This window comes from Choloepus didactylus, chromosome 3 (genome assembly GCF_015220235.1).
Source record: "Choloepus didactylus isolate mChoDid1 chromosome 3, mChoDid1.pri, whole genome shotgun sequence".
NCBI lineage: Eukaryota > Metazoa > Chordata > Mammalia > Pilosa > Megalonychidae > Choloepus > Choloepus didactylus.
Genome location: NC_051309.1, coordinates 79395878 through 79417112, shown reverse-complemented (window position 1 = coordinate 79417112; position 21235 = coordinate 79395878). Strand labels below are relative to the sequence as shown.

General features: G+C 36.7%; 1 long non-coding RNA gene across 3 annotated transcripts in view; it reads left to right on the top strand.

Annotated features, from left to right (window-relative positions):
• LOC119529521 overlaps positions 1-21235 on the top strand; it is a 173299-nt gene that overhangs the window by 57663 nt on the left and 94401 nt on the right. For all 3 annotated transcript variants that reach the window (XR_005215884.1, XR_005215883.1, XR_005215885.1), the window contains exons 4-5: positions 13288-13451; positions 15794-15927. This is a non-coding gene — a long non-coding RNA (uncharacterized LOC119529521). The remainder of the gene's footprint in view (positions 1-13287; positions 13452-15793; positions 15928-21235) is intronic.

Here is a 21235-nt window from a genome sequence, read left to right as displayed (position 1 = left end):
TCTGCATTTGAATGAGATTCCTAGGCAATCCCCTATGTACATTAAAGTTTGAGAAACACTGCTCTAAGATAGGAAGGTCTTATAACTGGGCGGACAATGCTGTGCATATAAAAAACCTATGTGTCTACTTTTACGCATGTGTGAACAGAGCCTTATTTTACCTGTATCCACCCTGTTAGTATTTGAGGACATGACAGTGAATGGGTGCTGAATCTGTAAAAGCATTGGGATGACAGTCTCACATTTCTAAGTATTTAGCAACCACACCCTTCATAGCTATTTGTTTAAAAAACAAACAAACAAACAAACAGTACTTGAAGAGGTATATTCCAACAAAGGAATGAATATGAAAGGTGAAATTATGCCATGAAAGGACAAAGTTAGTGCAGGAAGAACAGTATTTTGTGCCCCAGAGTAGGCTTTGGAGACTGAGCTACAGTTCATTTAACTACTCCCTTGTGTGTGTGTGTGTGTGTGTGTGTGTGTGTTTAATAGATTATTCTTTATAGCAGTTTTTGGTTTATAGAAAACTTATGCAGGAAGTACAGAGTTCCCATATACACCACATACACATAAACACACAGTTTCTCTTATCATGTTGCAAAAGTGTGGTACATTTGTTACAATTGATGAACCAATATTGATATATTATTAGTAACTAAAGTCTGTAGTTTATTACAGGGTTCACTCTTTGTGTTGTACTGTTCTGTGGGTTTTGACAAATGTATAATGCCATGGTTCCAGTAGTTTTACTGCCCTAAAAATGTCCTGGGTTCCACCTATTCATCTCTCCCCCTCTCTCTCTGAACCCCTGACCACAACTGATCTTTTTACTCTGTCTGTAGTTTTGCCCTTTCCAGAATATCATATAGTTGGAATCATGCAGGATGTAGCTTCTTCAGACTGGCTTTTTTCACCTAGCAATATGCATTTAAGTTTCCTCCATGACTTTTTGTGGTTTGATAGTGCATTTCTTTTTATTGCTGAATAATACTCCATTGCATGGATGAACCACAGTGTGTTTCATCCATTGCATGGATGAACCACAGTGTGTTTCCTATGTCTTTTCCCAGAGCTGTCTCTTTTTTGTCCATTAAGCCTCATTTGAAATGTCATCTTGGACATGACCACTGTCTCCCTTGCCTAGGTCTGCCATAACAAAGTATCACAAACTGGGTGTCTTGATATGGTAATATATATAAATATATATAAATATAAAATATAAAATAAATACCTATTTATTGTTTCACAGCTCTGGAGGCTAGAAGTCTGAAATCAAGGTGTCAACCGGGTCATGTCTCCCCTGAAGGCTGCAGGGTTTGGCAGAGGCTTGTTAGCAATACATGGTCTACCCAATCTCTGCCTTTGTCACCTGGCCATCTTTCTCGAAATTAGTATCCTACTGACTGTGTCCAAATTTCCTCTCCTTATAAGGGATATATTGTCACATTGGATCAGGACCCAGCCCAAAGTTGTTTAGTCTTATCTTAACAAAAATCATCTTTGAAGATTCTGTTTCCACAAAGGATCACTTTCACAGGACCAGCAGTTAGGACTTGAACATATGTTTTGGGGAGACACAATTCAATCCATAACAACCTCTCTAACTAAACTAAATGCCTCTTAAATATTTTCTGTTAATACACTCAATCTATTTCTCTCAAAACCCTAACTGCAACCTAAATCTTATGTATTTATTTACTTATGTATTGGCTGTTTCCATTCTGAAACGTAACGTACACAAGGAGAGGGAAGTTGTCTTTTGTCTTCCATTGAATCAAGTCATGTATTACATAGTCTATCAATATATATTTGTTGAATGAATGAATTTAATTCTGACTTCCCCACTTACTTTCTGTATGATCTTGGACAACTCAAATACTACTCTAAGCCTCACTTTTCCCTTCTGTAAATTGGGTATACAACTACTTTACCCAGTAAAGATGACTAAATAAGGTACCATTTATAAAGCACCTAAAATAGTTACTGAAATATCAAAACACTCAATTAATTTCAGTTGAAATCTAAGTAATCATCAATATGATCCTTGAACTGGATAAAAAAAATTTGAATGAAAACAAAAACAAAATTAATAAGTAGTTTAATTTATACATTTAGCAAAATTTTGTCTATTATAGTTGTTGGTGTAGAAATAAACTGGAATATTGTAGTACTTGTATATGCAGAAGTTCCTGGTCAGACTGCTGTTTTACCATCATAGACTTCTTTCCTTAGGTTTTATGGACATTTAAAATTTAATGTGATAAAAGGAAATTGCCCTAGAGTCACCTTGTTAGTACAAAAATGAAAACTAGTCAGCATTCTAGGTAGAGTTTCTAGATTCTCCTTTTCTCAAATCCTATTTTTTCACTTTGGAACCAGAATGGGAATGGTGAACATACACCCCAGAGAGACTCCTTAGAAAATCATTCTTCCTGTCTTACCTCTCTTTATAATTTCATCAATGACTTTTCATTTGAAAAGTTTCTGCTATGAATCACATTATCCTTTATAAAGATATCTGCTTGATAATGCTTTAACAGAATATTAAATATTCTTCCAATTCCTGATTTTGAGGTTTATTCTCAGTTTGCCTTTTAGTAAACAGCAAATAAAAATTCTGATCTAATTTAATCTGTAAAATTATTTTTTTACCCTCCTAAGCCATGTAATTCTATTAAAAAGAAATAATATTTAAAACACTTCTCATAAGGATTATTGTCCTATTTCTAATGTACATCTTCAAAAGAACTGTCTACTCATCAGACTGATTCTATGCTTTTTGTCATATGAGGGTAACTTGACTCTTTTTCCACACCAAATTCTTCTCCCCTTCCTTTCTTTCCTACTGCTGAGAAAAAAAAAAAAAAATTTTTTTTCTTGCTTACCCATTTACTAGGGTTGGGAATGGAAGTACTGATGAAAGAGTTAAAGTAGGTGGGAAATGAATAGGGTGATAGATGTCTTGGAGGTTCACAAAAAATTCAAGGAATGTTTATGTAAAAATATTGACAATACTACTTCACACCTGAGTAACAAAGACTTCACTTTGGTTTTGCACAGGTTTCTTGAGATCTTTTAATGTTAAGCATAAACCTAGAATTACATTAGTCCAACTTTGTCAATGTTTTATTTGAAAAATTCATTTGAGCAACAATCTCTGTACAAAAGTTTGAGACTCCAAATGGGACAAGAATAGTTGGTTATCTTCATCTCCATGAAAATGGTTGCATAGTGTGCCAGTTTGTGTATATTATGTCCCCCAGAAAAAGCCATATTCTTAAATGCATTCTTGGGGGGCAGACATATTAGTGTGGGCTGGAACCTATTGTTCAGTGTCCATGGAGATGTGACCCACCCAACTGCAGATAATAACTCTGATTTGATAATTTCCATGGAGGCATGGCCTTGCCCTTTCACCATGGGCCTTGCATAGTTTACTGTAGCACTATATAAGCTCAGACAGAAGGAGCGAGGTTGCTACAGCCAAGAGGAACACTTTGAAGAATGCATGGAAGCTGAGAGAGGAGCTGGAGCTGAGGCAGACATTTTGAAGACAGCCATTGGAAGCTGATGCAGACATTTTGGAGAACGCCATTTTGAAACACAACCTAGGAGCAAGCAGACGCCAGCCACATGCCTTCCCAGCTAACAGAGGTTTTCCAGATACCAATGGCCTTTCTCCAGTAAAGGCACCCTTTGTTGATGGACACTTTATGGCCTTAAGACTGTAACTGTGTAACCAAATAAACCCCCTTTACAAAAGCCAATCCATCTCTGGTGTTTTACATTCTGACAGCATTAGCAAACTAGAACACATAGTAAAATGGCATTTGTAAAAGAGACAGTCAATAAGAGAAAGGAGTTCTCCAGTTTAATAATTTTTAACCTCTAAGGTTTCAATTCATTTTTCTCTATTGAGAAAAAAGTGCATCCAGTTTATAAAAAATGAGAACAAGGTAGTAGATATTCCTTATAGATAACAATACTTTCTGTAAAATTGTAATTGAGATGGTGTAGTTTTAGTGTGGTGTTTATATAAATATACACATAAACTAAGTTAGAGGTGACATTCTAAATCACTAGGAAGAAGATGATGTTATCCACATGGAAAAATAGAATTAGATTCTTACCTCAGCCCACTCACAAAAATAATTTTCATGCTAACAAAATAACCTATATGTAAAATGCAAATCTTTAAAATTTTTTTGAAAGCATTCACAAAATTGTAGGAAAGGATTTCTTGAAAAAAATACAGAAAACTGTCTTTGAGTCATCCAAGATGGAAGCATAAGATGCCTCAGGGTGCTATTGCCCACAGAATATTTGAACAAATAGCAAAAACTGACATGGGACATCTTCCCCAGAACTCCAGAAAGTAATTAATGGATTGTAGCAGCTGGGTGAGTGCCAAATCAAGAAAATGCAGTTTTAAAAAATGGTGGAAGCAGCTTGCGGAACCCTTTCTGGTCCCTCCCTAAAGCCCTCTGCAGCATGGTGGGAAGCAAGCCTGTGGTCCCATTGTGAGTTCCTGGCCCTGTTCTGGAAGGAACAGAGTAATCCCTATGTACATACAAAATTGTATGTATTTTGGTGCCAATCCTTTGGGTGGCAGTGTGAAAGACTGAACGAGGAAACTCGTTCATTGTTGTTGATGATGTAAAATGGTGCAACTGCTGTGGAAGACAGTGTGGCAGTTCCTCAGAAAGTTAAACATAGAATTGTCATATGACCCAGCAATCACACTTCTAGGTATATATCCAAATGAATAGAAATCAGGAATGTAAACAGATATTTGTTCATTGATATTCATAGCAGCATTAGTCGCAATTGCCAAAAGGTGGAAACAACTCAAGTGTCCATCAACAGATAAATGGATAAACAAAATGTGACATACATATGAATAATATTCAGCCATATGAAAGAATGAGGTTCTGATACATGTGATAACATGTATGAACCTTGGAGATATCATGTTGAGTGAAATAAGCCAGACACAAAAGGACAAATATCGTACAATCTCACTGATAGGAAGTAAACAGAAGAAGGAAATTTGTAGAGTCAGAAGTTAGAGCACAGGCTACCAGGTTACCACGGGCCAGGTGAGCTGTAAGCAATGGAGAGTTGATGTTTAATTGATGTGATGGAAGATTTGGTAATGGATGGTAGTGATGGTAGGCCAATATTGTGAATAAAACTAACACAACTGAATTATATATCTGAATGTGATTAAAAGGGGAAATTTTAGGATGATATATGTCACTATAATAAAAACTTAAAAACAAAATGATAGGACTGTACAACACAAACAGCGAGCTCCAATGAAAACTATAGACTATAGTTAATAGTATAAATATAATAATATTGCTTTATCAATTGTGACTAAGGTACCACACTAACGCAAAGTGTTAATAATGGGGAAAACTGTGGGGGGTGGGAGGTGGTATTTGGGAACTCTGAATTAACTGCTTGCTTTTTCTAGAAATGTAAAACTTCTCTAATAAAAAAGAAAAAGTTATAGAAAACTATTGTTAAATTTGAGTACAATTATATTTAAAATTTCCTTGCCTCAAAAATTTTAAAGAAATGAAAAGATAAAAGAAAAAGTGGAAGAAGATATTTGCAATCCATATAAATCCAGAATATACTGAGAAAGCCCATATAGGAAACAAAATCAGTTAACCTAAGAGAAAACTCAAATAGCCAATAAACTTTTAAAGAGCCTTAACCTAGTTAGTAATTAGGGAAATACTAATTAAAACAATGAGATAATATTTCACATTTATCAGATAGGCAAAAATAAAGGTATGATACCAAGTGTCCATAGAAGTTCAGAGAAATGCATATTCATACAATGCTGGTGAGAAGACGAATTAGTCCAACCAATTGGGAGAGCAATTTAGCAATATCTAGAGAAGGTGAGGATTTAAAATAACCTATGCCTTAGAAATTCTTTAGGTAAATCTATCCCCTGCAGAAATTCTTGCTCATGTGTGCAAAACATATACAAGAACATTCTTTGCATATATTTTTTAAGTGTGAAAAACTGGACACATGCTGTGTGTCTTTCAGTGGGAAATGGATAAAGGGCAGCAGTTATATAATGGAGTACTATACAGCGTTTAAAGTTAATGAACTAAAACTAAGTATATAGGCACAGATTTCAAATACATGTCATTCAGTGTTCATATACTCTTTGAAAACATACAAAACAATATTTAGCTCTGTATCTATGTGACCAAAATATCTTGGCCTGTACTTACTCTTCTTGGGTATTCATCATCCATTTACAAGATGGGTAATGAAGTGGAGAATTTAGTTGTGAGCATTTTATCATTCTCTCACTTAGCCTCCTCATACCATACTGTCATTCTGCACTGAGGCATTGTTTCAGTTTGCTAAAGCAGCTGGAATGCAATGTACCAGAAATGGGTTCTTTTTTACAGTGGGGCTTTATTAGTTTACAAATTTACAGTTCTAAGGCCATGAAAATGTCCCAATTAAGGTCTCAACAGGATGATACCTTCTCTGAAGAAAGACTGCTGGCATCTGGGGTTCCTTTGTCAGATGGCAAGGCACATGGCCAGTGTCTGCTGCTCTTCCATCCTGGATTACATTGCTCTCATCTCTTGGTGCCAGTGGCCTCCTCTCTGAGCTTCTCTGGGTCCTCTCTTAGCTCTGCAGGGGCTTTTCTCTGTCAGCTTTCTCCAAACTTCTCTGGGTTTGTGTCTCTCTCAGCTCTCTGGGCTTTTTCTGTCTTTTATCCCGATAAAGGACTCCAGTAAAGGATTAGGACCCACCTTGAATTGGGTGGATCACATCTCAGTTGAAACAACCTAATCAAAAGGCCCCACCCACAATAGGTCTGCACCCACTGGAATGGATTAAAAGAACATGGCAGGTAGTGGGGGCAAGATGGTGTCATAGAGAGGAGTGGAATTTAGTTAGTCCCCTGGAACGACTAATGAACAACCAGGAACAACTAGTAAATAATTTGGAATAACCGCTGGGGTACAACCATGACTGTCCACACATCATACACCAACCTGGATTGGGAGGAATGCCTGAGATCTCAGCACAAAATCTGTAAGTAAAAACTGTGGAAATGTGCCAGGAGTCCCCTCCCCCCACAGCAGGCTTAGCTGCAAAACGTCACTGTGGTAGAGAGAGCACTCTCCCAGCAAGCGAATATAGCTCAACCAAGCTCCAACTGGGGTTTTAATTAACAAATGCAGACTGCTGAATACAAGCTACAAGCCCCCAACAAGCAGACAGAGGCTTTTAGTGATCACTGACCTTAAAGTACCAGAAGGCTCATTTGTCCCAGGAGAGGGAGCCCAGAAGACCAGATGTTGCCTTTGGCTGATGAGTGAAACTGTGGGGCCATGTACTAGCTCTAAAAGGGGGCTTTCTGTCCCTTTTTCTCTCTCTCAACCTGAGGGGCACAGAGGAGAAAGCCTCAGCCATTTTCAATTTGCAGTGTTCTGTCCCAGACAAGGGTGGAGATAACAGAGCCAGAGAGACTATTCAAATGCAGATGATAAATTCCTAGGGGGTGTATCTTCCCTAAGAGTAAGGAGGTGGGGCCCCAGCTTCCCCTTCAGAACCAGACCCCAGAGCCTGGGGGAAAACAGCCAAAATAGAAACTGAAGTGGCCACATCTCCTTACACCAGCTGGGAGCAACAGGCTAACAGGTGCCACCTGCTGGGCAGGTTAGGAAAAGCACAGCAACTAGAGACTTCACAGGAAAGTCTGTCATTCCTCTAAGATACACCCTGAATATGACCCCATTCTGAGACCTGAATCCCTTCTGGTCTGGGAAAATCTGACTGGGGCAACGAAGGAAACTAGAGGCCTAGACAACAGAAAACTACAATCTGTACTAGGAAACAAAGATATGGCCCAGTTAAAGGAACAAACTTACACCTCAATCAAGATAAGTTGACATATTGTTTCACTTTAATGAAACAATCTATTAAAGACTTTCAAAGGGATATGCTAAATCAAACCAAAAACCAAATCAATGAGTTCAGGGAAGATATAACAAAAGAGATGAGGGCTGTAAAGAAAATGCTGGGCGAACATAAGGTAGAAATCGAATGTTTGGAAAAACAACTGGCAGAATCTATGGAAATGAAAGGCACAACAAAAGAGATGAAAAACACAATGGAGACATACAACAGCATATCTCAAGAGGAGAAGAAAACATTCAGGAACTGGAGAACAAGACATCTAAAATCCTACACACAAAAGAACAGATAGGGAAAAGAATGGAAAAATATGAGCAACATCTCAGGGAATTGAATGACAACATGAAATGCACAAATATCATGTCATGGGTATCTGTTCCGGTTTGCCAATGCTGCCAAATTGCAAAACACCAGATATGGATTTGTTTACATAGTTACAGTCTTAAGGCCATAAAGTGTCCAACGTAATGCATCAACAATTGGGTACCTTCACTGGAGAATGGCCAATGGCACCCTGAAAACCTCTGTTAACTGGGAGGGAACATGGCTGGCATCTGCTCCAAGTTCTGGTTTCAAAATGGCTTTCTCCCAGGACTGTCCTCTCTAGGCTGCAGCTCCTCCTCAAACATGTCACTCTCAGTTGCTCTTGGGGTGTTTGTCCTCTCATAGCCTCTCTGGAGCAAGAGTCTGCTTTCAACAGCCATCTTCAAACTGTCTCTCACCTGCAGCTCCTCTCTCAGCTCCTGTGCATTCTTCAACGTGTCCCTCTTCCCTGTAGCAAGCTCGCTCCTTCTGTCTGAGCTTATATAGTGCCCAAGAAAACTAATCAAGGCCCACACTGAATGAGCAGGGCCACGCCTCCATAGAAATTATCTAATCAGAGTTATAACCTATAGTTCGGTGGGTTGCATCTCCATGGAAACATTCAATCAAAGAACTACAATCTAATCAGCACTAATAAATCTGCCCACACAAGATAATGGTGTTTTGGGGGACATAATACATTCAAACTGGCACGGTATCCCAGAAGGAAAAGAGAAGGGAAAAGAGGCAGAAGCAATAATAGAGGAAATAATCAATGAAAATTTCCCATCTCTTATCAAAGACATAAAATTACAGATCCAAGAAGCCCAGCATACCCCAAACAGAATAGATCTGAATAGACCTACACCAAGACACCTAGTAATCAGATTATCAAACGTGAAAGACAAAGAGAGAATCCTGAAAGCAGCATGAGAAAAGCAATCCATCACATACAAAGGAAGCTTGATAAGACTATGTGCAGATTTCTCAGTAGAAACCATGGAGGCAAGAAGGAAGTGGTGTGATATATTTAAGATACCGAAAGAGAAAACTGCCAGCCAAGAATCCTATATCCAGCAAAACTGTCCTTCAGATATGGGGGAGAGTTTGAAATATTCTCTGACAAACAGACAATGACAGAGTTTGTGAACAAGGTACCTGCACTACAGGAAATACTAAAGGGAGCACTACAGACAGATAGGAAAATACAGGAGTGAGAGATTTGAAACACAGTTTTGGGTGATAGTAGCATAGCAAAGTAAGCACACTGAACAAAGATGACTGTGAGTATGGTTGAAAGAGGAAGATTAGGAGCACATGGGACACCAGAAGGAAAGAGGAAAGATAAAGACTGGGACTGTATAACTCAGTGAAACCTAGAATGCTCAACAATTGCAATAAAATGTACAAATATGTTTTTACATGAGGGAGAACAAATGAATGTCAACCTTGCAAGATGTTAAAAATAGGGTGATATTGGGGAAAAAATATAACCAATGCAAACTAGAGATTATAGTTAACAGAAAAATTGTGTTATGCTTCCTTTAATGTAACAAAGGCAATATACCAAAGCTAAATGCCTATAAGAGGGGAACATAAAGGAGTGGTATGGGACTCTTGGCATTGGTGATGTTGTCTGACTTTTATTCTTCTTTAGGTTAACTCTATCTTTCCTTCTGTTGCTTTTTAGGTGTCATGTTCTTTCTTCCTTTTTCTTTTCCTTTTGTCTTTCTACTTTCTTTTACTCTTCTTCCTTCTTTGTGGAAGAAATGGAGATATCCTTATATAGATAGTGGTGATGGTGGTGAATACATAAATATATGACTATACAGGAACCATTGATTGTTTACTTAGGATGGAAAGTATGGTGGGTGAACAAAACTGTCTTTGAAAAAAATGATTGATGAAGAAACCTTGAGGGCCCCACATGGATGAAATTAGTCAGACACATAAGGACAAATATTGTATGGTCTCACTAATATGAACTAATTATAATATGTAAACTTATAGATATGAAATGTAAGTTACCAGGATATAGAACAAGGTTAAAGAATGGGGAGCGGTTGCTTATTATGAGCATAATGTTTAACTAGGTTGAACTTAAATGTTTGGAAATGGACAGAGGTGATGGTGGCATGTTATTGTGAGAATAACTAACAGTGCTGAATGGTGTGTGAAGGTGGTGGAAAGGGTAAGCTCAGAGTTATGTATGTCACCAGAAGGAAAGTTGGAGGTTAAAAGATGGGAATGTATAAAACAGTGAATCTTGTGTTGGAGAATGTCTGTGATTAACTATACAAATATTAGTAATCTCTCTCACAAAGTAGAACAAATGTATGTCACTATAACTAGAAGTTAATAATAGAGAGGCATATAGGAAAAAAATATATACCTATTGCAAATTATACACTACAGTTAGTAGTATTTTAACATTCTTTCATCAACAATAACAAATGTACTATACCAAAACTATGAATCAATAATGGAGGGGGGGTAGGGGTGGTTAGGGGTAAGGGAGAATTTGAGTCTCCTTTTTTTGTCTTTATTTCTTTTGTGAAGTAATGAAAATGTTCTAAAAATTGAAAAAAAAATTAATTGTGGTGATGGATGCACAGCTGTATGATGGTATCATGGGCAATTGATTGTACACTTTGGATCTTTGGATAATTGTATGGTATGTGAACAATCGCGCTCTCTCTCTCTCTGTCTCTCTCTCTCTCTATATATATATATATACACACACACACATATGTGATGGGAATGTATAAAACAGTGAATCTCTCTTTCATCAACTAGAACAAATGTATGACACTGTAACTAGAAGTTAATAATAGAGAGGTATATAGGGAAAAAAATACCTATTACAAACTATGTACTACAGTTAGTAGTACTTTAACGTTCTTTCATCACTAGTAACAAATGTGCTATACCAAAACTGTGAATCAATAATGGAGAGGGGGTGTGGTTAGGGGTATGGGAGGATTTTAGTTTTCTTTTTTTATCTTTCTTTTCCGGAGTAATGAAAATGTTCTAAAAATTGAAAACAAATATAATTGTGGTGATGGATGCACAGCTGTGTGATGGTACCCTGGGAAATTGATTGTGCCCTTCGGATCTTTGGATAATTGTATGGTGTGTGAGCAATCTCAATAAAATTAAATTAAAAAAAAAAGTACATGGCATTTTCTGGGGTACATAACAATTTCTAACCAGCACGGGTGTCATAAATTTCTTCCAACTTCCGAGAAAAATGCAAAATTCCCTTGGTAAATATCATTACCTTAGCAATGAGTGGAGCCTTGCCTTTTACTTTGAAAATCTGTTCTGACATCATCTCTGAAAGTAAAAGATAATCAGCACATTGAGAAACTGTGCAAAGTAGATCAGGGTCAGAAATCTTCTAATGATCAATCAAAAATGCCAGTCAACTGAACAGTTGCAGAAGATCCAAAGTAATGATAAATTATCTTTTTTCTTCCCAAAGACTATTCAGTTAGTTGAGTAAAAATTTCTCCAAAAATTGTATAATTTAAACTAGAATGTGTTTTTTCTTACATGTTTGAACTGTGGATGTGAGGAATTTTATTTTGCACCAAATGCAGAATCACAGACCAAAAATAAGTTTTCACATTCATTTTCTTAATGTAAAGTTAAATTTTGCAATTGATAATTCTAATATCTATGTATTCTTTTATGACACCTTAAAGTATAGAATATATAATGATTTGTAAATTAAATTGTCTTCTATAATAAAATACATTTTACAAGTAATAACAAATAACATTTTTTTACAGATGGATAGATTCAAGTTAAAAGTGTTCAACATCATTAAATCAGAGAAATGGAAACTAAAATCACAATTCCATAGCCCTCTAAAACCCCCAGAATGAATAAAAAGCAAAATATTTATAATGCCAAGTATCAATTAGGATGTGAAGCAACTGAAATTATACATTTTCTGGTAGGTGTGTAAAAAGAGTTCAGCCACTTTGGAAAACTGACAGTGTTTTGATTTTCAACAGAAGCATAAGCTATGACTCAGTAATTAAACTATTAAGATTACACAGTTAAAGAAATGTATACATATGTTAATAGCAAATTCAAAGCAGCATCATTTATAATAGCCCCAAAGTACAAACAATCTACACTTCCTTCAATAGTGAAATAGATAAATAAATTGAATATAATCATGCAAAGGAGTGCTACGCAGCGATGAAAATGAACAGACTCCTGCTATGTAAAACATGTGGAGAAATTGCACCATAAAGTGTTGAGCAAAAGAAGGCAGACAAAATAATACATATTGTAAAATTTTATTTATATAAAGCTTGAAGTAAAACTAATCTATGATATTAAAAGTTTCCTTTAAAAATTCCCATGGTGTTATTTCTATATTCTGGAAAAATAATTCTAAAGTTCATCTGGATGAATAAACAGGTAAGGAAGCAAAGAAAAATTTTAACATTAGTACTGACAAGAAGTGTCCAGTTATAAAGTTATTATAAATTATGATAATTGAAGTAATTTCAAACTGGTACAAAATCATAGTTCAAAGGAATGGGCAAATTTTCTGTAACTTATGCTAACCACTGTAAGATTGATAAATAATTTGTAACACTAATTATAAAGTATTCTCTTCAAACAAAATATGAATGACTGTATGAATTACCATTAAAATATTTTATTGAGGTATGTACATTTGGTAAAGTGCACTTGAGGAATTATCATAAATTAAAACATGTAGGCCAAGAAATAGTACTGGAGAAGCCCTTCTTGTATCCTTCCCAACCTCTACCTCTGCCTTCTTCCCCAAAATTAGCTACTCTCCTGCCTTCTAACACCATATTTTAGTTATGTCTGCTTTTGAACTGTTTATAACTGGTTTAACACTGAATGTATTATTTTGTTCCTGCCTTCTTTTGCTTAATATTATGATTGAAGTATTTTTAAAACAGTGTCAGGAAAAATGGTAAATTACTTGCAAATTAATTGAGATTTTTTTTCACCTTATAGTGTACACTAACATGAAAAGATAGAAAGAAGAAAATGCAACTGGAATTTTAAGTAGGGGAAGTTATTTATAAGATAAAATCAATGGAGGAAATAATAAGGGAAAAAATTGCTCCATCTGACTAAAGTAAAATTAAATCTCTGTCAAACTGCTATACAATTAAAAGGTAAGTGAACAACTGAGAAAATATGTACAAATATGAAAAATCATTAACAAGTACTTTATATACAAAGAACTTTTATAAATCAATAAGAAATCATTATTATTATTCCAACAGAAAATTGGACCAAGACATAAATCCACAAATCACAAACATAAATTAGAACAAGCATATAACAATTTTTATCAATGTAATCAGCTAAGATATTTTAATTTAGAGAAATCTATCTTAAGTTAATAATCTGAATTTAAGATAAATATTTACATGTAAGATATTTCATAACATTTAAACAATTGAGATGTTTACCAGTAAGGTGAATGAGCTGTTAAATGTATAACAGAAAGGTGAATAAATGGTAAGGTAAATCAAAGAATGGAACAGTCTTAACATGAAAACATGCTTTTGGTTAATATTTGATCATAAATAAAAGCCTTTATAATGTTTTTAATTTTTAAAAATATACCTTGGGCATGTGTGGTACAGTCTATTTTGTGTATGTTTAATTGAGGAAATCTGGAAGAAATCACATCAGAATGATGACTCTGCCTCCGATTGTTTGATGGTTTTTATTTTCTTCAATTTCATTTCCCATATTTTTCTAATATTCTACCCCAGAGCTCTTTCAATCCTTGATTCAGTCAACAAACATTTATCTTGTATGCAATGAAGGAAGAAGGATAGAGAAAAGGAGACTGTCTTGGAATCACTAGTAGTAAATGAAAGGAAAAGGTCAAGTGGAAAGGTTCCAGGTGTTCTATTTTACAGTCAGTCCTCAAACTGAGTGGAGGATTTTCTGTAGTGGGCTCTGACCCATTACTGTGTCTTTGGTGCTACTCCCACACAGACTTCAGCTTTCTCTGAGCCTCTCTTTATTCTGGATGGCATGCACACACGTCACCGGATCTGATTTTTGCCTTGAACCCAAATACAAAATTGATCTATCTATTTATTATAAATACAAAAATAATCACATGCCAAAGAGAGAATTATTCTTACATATTTCAGAGTAGAATCAGATTTTACTTCTGCAATGGTATTGCTATCTGATAGAACCAGACCACTTTTAGGGGACACTGAAATACAATTTTATCTTTAAATAAAACAGAAAGCCCTGCTTAATATCAAAAGAGAAATTACTTTTTGCAGGTTTTTCAGCTTCCATCTGAACACAAATCAACCCATCTTGAGTTCAGATCACCTTGCAACAGGCTGCCTCCTGAAAGCAGCCATTGGCTGATTGTCAGGTTTTCACTAATTTTTCTATACCTGTATGTCTTCTCTGGCATATTTGACAGCTGTTCAGCCTGTAGCAGAGTGATTTGCTCCTTTATTCAAAGGCTGAAAAGCATATTCATATTCTAGCATTATGCTTTTCAAGGTTTACTGGATGGGGCTATATTTGGGCATTAGTTTGAACAGGATCCAGCTCATTTGCTATTCAAGCAGAAAGTACAAGTAATTACTACAATCTAATCTAGAAACAATAAAATTGTGACTGAGCCACCCAGGCATAAATGTTACTGATTCATTCTCACATATCCTTAGTCATGTATTTATTGTCTATTTAACTCAATAAAATAATGATAAATAAATAAATACACCTCTTATTATATGCTCAATGTTCTTTTTTAACAACTGTCCTCATGACTTCTCCTTAGGCAATTGCCTCCAGGACATGATATGAAAACATTCTCACTTCTTGTTAAATACATTTAAATAAACAACACCATGGATCCGGAAAGGAAATGGGTCAACTACTAGGACACATGGCCCATTTATTTAGTAAGGCCTGACTTTTCTGAGTCACAGCACTAGGCAATAGGCTGGTGCCCTGGCAACCACCTGCTTTCCTCCTCCCTGCCTTTTTCTACCCCAAGCTTTGAGGCCACGTGTATCCTTTGGTCCACACTACTGGCCAACTCATCAGGTTCTCAGTGCTATTTATCTATGTTTTCTCTGATATTCACCTTTGTCACTATTCTGCCTTACAAAAATTTGGAGTGAAATAGCATCCTGGGCGCCATTCTTTTCTGTATAATAACTTAGCAAATAATAAATGTTGCAAAAATCCTGTGCCAAATTAAATGCCAAAGGAAGGCAGAGCTCAAGATGAGAAATAGAAGAATTATTTTAATAGAGCTGGACATCTGCTCAGTCTTATCTGAATAAAAAATACAGAAGTGCTTCTCAATTTTCCTTGGAAAAATTTCTCTGCACTATTTTAGGTAAAGCATGGCTACTCTCTAGGGAAAAAATTCTTTGCATAAACTACCCAATTTATACATTTTTCTGTACTAAAATTACACATGTGGCAAGGCAGATACTAAATAATATGCTTACCTTTCCAGGCCATAGTTTATGCCTATGTCTAAGGAGGAATAAGACTTAACAGACACAAATGTCCCCACTAACCCCTGCAATTTTTATGTGGCTACATGGGACCAGAATTGGGAAGGCGAGTGAAATGTCTCCTACATGTGTGGTAAGTTAGTCAGACTCCCTTCTTTCCTAGGATTGTGCTGTGTACATACTACATAGTATTCACCAGATTTTTTTAAAAATTCTTTTTATTGAGATTGTTCACATACCATACAATTATCCAAAGATCCAAAGTGTACAATCAATTGCCCATGGTACATTCATACAGCTGTGCATCCATCACCATAATTATTTTTCTTTCAATTTTTAGAACATTTTCATTACCCCAGAAAAGAAATAAAGACACATAAAACAAGGAAACTCAAATTCTCCTATACCCCTAACCACCCCCCCTCTGTTACTGATTCAGAGTATTGGTATAGTACATTTGTTACTGTTGATGAAAGAATGTTAAAATACTACCAATTGTAGTATATAGTTTGCAATAGGTATATTTTTTCCTATATGCCACTCTATTATTAACTTCTAGTTATAGTGTTATACATTTATTCTAGTTTATGAGAGAGATTTCTAATATTTGTACAGTTAATCACAGACATTGTCCACCACAAGATTCACTGTTTTATACATTCCCATCTTTTAACCTCCAGCTTTCCTTCTGGTGACATGTGTGACTCTGAGCTTCCCCTCTCCACCACATTCACCCACCATTCAGCACTGTTAGTTATTCTCACAATGTGCTATCATAACCTCTGTCCATTTCCAAACCTTTAAGTTTACCCTAGTTGAACATTCTGCTCATAATCAACCACTCCCCATTCTTTAGCCTCATTCTATATTCTGATAAGTTACATTTCATGTCTGTGAGTTTACATATTATAATTAGTTCATATCAGTGAGACCCTGGAATATTTGTCCTTATGTATCTGTATTATTTCACTGAGTATAGTGCCCTCAGGTTTTCTTCACCAACCCATTTTTTTAAGATGGTTTTATTTACACACCATATATTCCATCCTAAGTAAACAATTGATGGTTCCCTGTATAGTATGTATTTATGTATTCTCCACCATCGCTACTATCTATATAAGGACATCTCCATTTCTTCCACAAAGGAGGAGGAAGAGTCAAAGAAGGTAGAGAGACAAGAGAAAAAGAAGAAAAGAAAGAGAGAAAACAAAACAAAACAAAACAAAACATGACAGCTAGGAAGCAACAAAAGGAAAGGTAGCATTGACCCAAAGTAGAGTAGTTAGACAACATCACCAATGCCAAGAGTCCCATACCCTTGCCCTATCCCCCGCCTTGTGCATTTAGCTTTGGTATATTGCCTATGTTATATTAAAGGAAACATAATATATTATTTCTGTTAACTATAGTCTCTCGTTTGCATTGATTGTATTTTTCCCCCAATCCCACCCCATTTTTAATACCTTGCAATGTTGACATTCATTTGTTCTCCCTCATGTAAAAACATATTTGTACCTTTTATCACAATCATTGAGCACCCTAGGTTTCACTGAGTTATATGGTCCCAGTCTTTATCTTTCCTCTTTCCTTCTGGTGTCCCACATGCTCCTAACCTTCCTCTTTCAACCATACTCACAGTAACCTTTGTTCAGTGTACTTACATTGCTGTGCTACTGTCTCCCAAAATTGTGTTTCAAACCTCTCACTCCTGTCTTTTCCTTTCTGTCTATAGTTCTCCCTTTTGTATTTCCTGTAGAGCAGGTACCTTTTTCCCACACTCTGTCATTGTCTCCTTGTCAGAGAATATTTTAAGCTCTCTTTCATATTTTATGGACAGTTTTACTGGATATAGGATTCTTTGTTGGTGGTTTTTCTCTTTCAGTATCTTAAATATATCATCCCACTACCTTCTTGCCTCCACGGTTTCTGTTGAGAAATCCACACACAGTTTTATCAAGCTTCCTTTGTATGTGATGCATTGCTTTTCTCTTGCTGTTTTCAGGATTCTTTTATCTTTGACATTTGATAATCTGATTTATTAAGTGTCTTGGCATAGGCCTATTCAGATCTATTCTGTTTGGGGTACATTGCACCTCTTGGATCTGTAATTTTATGTCTTTCATAAGAGATGGGAAGTTTTCATTGATTATTTCCTCTATTATTGCTTCTGCCCCTTTTCCCTTCTCTTCTCTTCTCCCTCTGGGACACCCATGACATGTACAGTCCCACATTTCATTTTGTCCTTAAGTTCCCAGAGACATTGCTCATATTTTTCCATTCTTTTCCCTATCTGTTCTTTTGTGTATAGGCTTTCAAGTGCCGTGTTCTCCAGTTCCTGAGTGTTTTCTTCTGCCTCTTGAGATCTTCTGTTGTATGTCTCCATTGCATGTTTCATCTCTTCTGCTGTGCCTTTCATTTCCATAGCTTGTGCCAGTTGCTTTTTTGGACTTTCAATTTCTACCTTATGCATGCCCAGTGTTTTCATTATACACTTCATCTTCCCTAAACTTTTTGAATTGATTTAGTATTAGTTGTTTAAATTCCTGTATCTCAGTTGAAGTGTAAGTTTGTTCCTTTGACTGGGCCATAACTTTGTTTTTCTTAGTGCAAGTTGTAGTTTTCTTTGTCTAGGCATCTGATTTACTTGGTTACCCCAATCAGGTTTTCCCAGACCAGAACAGGCTCAGGTCTAGAAGGAGGCAATAGTATCACGGCTCCCTGAGGGTGTCTTAGAAGACTGATACACCCTGTGAGGCCTCAAGTTACTGTGTCTGTCTGCCCAGCAGGTGGCACCTGTCAGCCTGTCACTCCAGACTGGTGTATGGAGGTGTGGCCCGTGGCTGTTTTCCCCCAGGTTCTGGGGTCTGGTTCTGAATGGAAGGTGGGTAGCATAGCTTGGCTCCACCTCTTAGGGAAAATACAACCCCTAGGGAGAGGTCATTAGCATTTGAATAGCCTCTGACTTTGCTATCTCCACCCTTGTCTGGGTTTGAGCACTGGGAATTGAAAATGGCTGAGGCTTTTTCTCCACTGATCCAAAAAAGGAAAAGAAAGCCCCCCTTCAGGGTCAGTCAGCAGACCCCCTCACTTTCACCCATTAGTCAGAGATAGCACCTGGTCCTCTGGGCTTCCCCTCCCTCCCAGAGAGGTCCTCCGGCTTCCCAAGTTCAGTCGTAACCAAAAGCCTCTGTCTGTCTGCTTTTTCGGGATTTGTATCTTGTATTGAGCAGTCCACACTTGTTAATTAAAACCCCAGTTGGAGCGCAGCTGAGCTATGTTTGCTTGCTTGGGGAATGCTGCTCTCTAGCACTGCAAGGCTTTGCAGTTCGGGCCGCAGGGGCAGGGGGCTCCCAGCTTGGATCTGTAGTTTTTACTTACAGATTTTATGCTGCGAACTTGGGCATTCCTCCCAATTCCAGTTGGTGTATGATGAGTGGATGGTCACATTTGCCCCCCCCCCAGTTATTCCAGATTATTTACTAGTTGGTCCTGGTTGTTTATTAGTTGTTCCGGGGGGACTGACTAGCTTCCGCTCCTCTCCATGCCACCATCTTCTTCCACCAAATTGTATTATACTTATTTATTTTTGCATCATTCTCTTCTGGTCTGTGGATTTTTTGATGGAATACTTATATTACACATCTCTACATAGTCAACACCATGACTATTTCTGGACTTTACTAGGTACTAAATGGTTTTTATATGAATACATAATTGACCACAATCCAGATTCTGCAAACTGTAAGTGTGGGCCAAATCCTGCTTGCTGCTTATTTTTGTAAATAAAGTTTTATTGGAACACAGTGCACCCATTCACTCACATGCCATCAGTGGCTGCTTTCCCACTATAATGGGCACTGAATAGTTGCAACAGAGACTGTATGGCTTACAATGCCTAAAATAATTACTATTTTGGTCAAGTTTGATTACTCCTGATCTACTAGGTAAGGAATTCCTTTGGAAAGGAATTATTTTCCAAGAAACAGTCTAGGAGGTTAACCCAGGTGTTCCTACACTGTTCTCCCACAATCCCCTGCACATAACTTCTCATACAATAAGCTTTCTGGGGGCTCTGCATGATATAAGATAGTGATCTTTTGAACTTTTTACCTACTTATCCCTTTGGAGAATTTTGGAAAATGTACCACATTTTAGAGATGAGATCTAAAATATTTCAATAGAAGTTAAATAGTTGAAAAGAATAAAATTTTGTGTCAATGTAAGTATTGTCATTTTAAAATAAAACTGTTGTATCACTCTTCTAAGAGTATACTAGAGATTCTATACACCAAAGTGTTTGATATCCACTATTATCCATTTAAAGAGACTTTGACTTCCACTTAGGATAGAAAAAGCCAGGAAAGAACTTTGCTCCAATTCTAGCAATGGGAACAAGCCAGGGAGTCTACACAATCATAGCTTTTGGAATCCATTAGAGAATTGAAGTTCACAAAGCAATTTGGTGACCTGAAATCTAAGAGTGGCAGGTGCCTCTGGGGAGACACAGGACAGAATTGAACTGTTTGCCCTTTGGTACAGCAGAGAGAAGAACAGACAGCTGCCATAGAGGTGGGTAAGAAGACAATAACTGGAATTAATGAATTATTATATTCATTAGAGAAATCAGTTTGCAATTTTCTTATAGTATCTTTAGCTGTATTTGGTATTTAGGGTGAAGTTGGCTTCAAAGAATGAGTTAGGTAGTGTTCCCTTTTCTTCAATTTTTTGGAAGAGTTTGAGCAAGATTGATTGGTATTAATTCTTCTTGGAATGATTGGTAAAATTCCCCTATGAAGTCATTGGGTCCTCGGCTTTTCTTTGTTGGGAGGTACTTGATGACTGATTCGATCTCTTTTATTATAATTGGTCTGTTGAGGTCTTCTATTTCTTCTAGAGTCAGTGTAGGTTGTTTGTTTCCAGAAATTTGTCCATTTCATCTGAGTTGTCTACTTTGTTGGCATACAGTTGTTCATAATATCTTCTTATGATCCTTTGTAGTTCTGTGAGTCATTGACAATGACCCCCCTCTCATTTCTGATTTTATTTATTTGCATCCTCTTTTTTCTTTGTCACTAGCTAAGGGCTGGTTAATTTTATTGATCTTCTCAAAGAACCAACTTTTGGTTTTGTTAATTCTCTCTATTAGTTTTCTATTCTCCATTTCATTTATTTCTGCTCTAATCTTTATTGTTTATTGCCTTCTACTTGTTTTGGGATTAGTTTTCTGTTCTTTTTCTGGTTCATCCAGGTGTGCAGTTAGGTCTCTGATTTTAGTTCTTCTTTCCTTTTTTAATGTAGGCATTTAGGGCTATAAATTTCCCTCTCAGCACTGCCTTCACTGCATCCCATAAGTTTTTGGAATTAATGAATTCTTGATGGTGAGTGTGAGCTTGGCATGTTTCCCTGACATTTATGGCGTCTATATCCACCTGCCAACTCTT